The following is a 2367-nucleotide window of genomic DNA, read 5'->3' on the forward strand; positions in this document are numbered from 1 at the left end:
CCAGCCCCCTATCACCCCCTCCTCCCCAATCCCGAAAAAAAAATTAAGTTTGTTTTTAAATTTTTTTTTTAATTTTAAACATTATTTTCTACTCTAGTAAAAATAAAAGATATTTTTCATTCATAAACCAAACACTACAAATCTTTTCCGAAAAATATTTTCTACTCACCAACCAAACATGAGAAAATAAGTCAAAAATCTACTTGTTTTCCGGGAAAACATTTTCTAGGAAAACATAAATTTATTTTATATTGAAAAGTTATAGATTTTATTTTTTTTACTTTTATGATACAATAAAACTAAATGAAGCATTTTCAACATATTTCATCTAAACAAAAGACTAAAATATTTTCTCCATGTTGAATTCTTAAGTAGAGTACTATTTACTCATGAAAATATGGGTATACTAGTATTTTACCCAACCCATTTGTTACCCAATCAATTTTTATCCATATCAAATATGGGCGGTTGAATTATTACCCATTTTATGTTGATCCATTTTCAACCCGCCCGAATTTGATCCAACCCGCCCATTTGCCACCACTAAGCGTGAGGTATAATGTATAATAATAATCTCATGATAAACAATAGGATTAGCTTATTTAATGTTTTGTTGGAGGTATCAGGTAGATACTCTCTGTCATACTTTTGGCACATTGATGTCCCTGACATCCAAAAACATGTAATAATAATAACATATGAAATTGGGTTGTCAAAAATTTAGATAGTCTTAAAAATATAACAATAATAACATATTTCAATATAATTTTATAGGTAGGATCTAAGAAAAATAGCGTTTACACAATTATATTTATTCTTTAAAATTTTTGATAGATCATCGATCCAGATGAGTGTTTCAGTTGATTAAGCAGCTTTAGATAAAGAATATTAGGATGAGAAGTTTAATTTCTTTACAATGAGAATATCAATAACAAAAAAAATCAGATCACTTTAAAAAATAATTACATGTAATCATAATTATACATGAAATTAATTTGTCATAATTTTAAATGATATTAAAAATATTATAACAATATATATAATATAATTCTATAGGTGGAATCTAAGAAAATATAGTGTATATACAAAATTTAGTTTTTTTCTTATATTTTTTTTTGATAAATTATCGGTCCAAATAAATCATATAAAAAAGATAAGTATGTAAAATAAATAAAATAGCAGAGAGTTCATAATGTAAAAAATAAAGAACAAACAATAAATAATATGATAATAGAAGCAAAAAAAATAAAAATCGCTAAAATAAAAAAAATAAAAAATAAGAAAGTGATAATACTAAGCTAGCGTTTGGCCATAGATTTTTAAATATTCTTGGCAAATATTATTTGGGTGAAATTTCACCATGTGTTTGGCCATAGTATTTGAAAAACATATTTCACTTTTTTAGAAAAAATATGATTCATATTCATAAGTTTTAAAAACTATCAAAATTAACCATAAGTTTGTATTACAAGTCAATTGGATTTTCGTTACAACAAATAGTGTCCATGACACTAGAGCAATGTGGTAGTTTGGAGTGAGTGCAACAAGCATCATTTCATACATCGTGAAGTAGACAAAGCACATGACTTTGTTACCCTGAGCCGATTGTTCATCATTTTCATCAACAACCATATCATCACTTTCATATTCACCGAATATTTCATCACTACTTTGGTGTTCACGTAAAATATTATGTAATACAACGCAAACAACTACTATAGAGGGTGTTTTTGTAAAAGATAAAATTTTTGTGTAAAATTTTAAATTTCAAAAGATCCCAAATAATGAGATTTCGCCCAAATACTAGAAAAAACTAGTATTTGAGAATTTGGGATATTTGCCAAATAATGACAAATTGTATAGACAAACACTATTTATCAAATTTGTTCCCAAATATTATTTGGAAAATCTATGGCCAAATGGGAAGATAACTAGATAACACTCAAATCTCAATTACTTACTAACCTTTGATTTATCTTTTTATCTGAAATTATTTTCTCAACGAAAATTATAAATTTCATATCATATCTTATGTAATCACTTTTATCGCAAATACTATATGAGCAATAATTAAAGAATTAACCGTATATATATTTTTTTTAATCTAAAACCATCTTCATAATGAATTATCAATATGTCATATCTTATCTAATCACATTATCACAGACACTATATGAGAAATAATTGAAGGACTAACCTTTAACTTCTATCTTCCATTTATATGTCTTTCTATTTAAAATTATCGTCTCAATAAATTACAAATACAACACATCATATCTTATCTAATCATTTTATCACGAACACTATATGAGCAATAATTGAAGGGATGGAAGCATGTGACATTGAAAGAGTTTGGACCGTTAATTT

This window comes from Solanum tuberosum, unplaced genomic scaffold (genome assembly GCF_000226075.1).
Source record: "Solanum tuberosum cultivar DM 1-3 516 R44 unplaced genomic scaffold, SolTub_3.0 scf00017, whole genome shotgun sequence".
Lineage (NCBI taxonomy): Eukaryota > Viridiplantae > Streptophyta > Magnoliopsida > Solanales > Solanaceae > Solanum > Solanum tuberosum.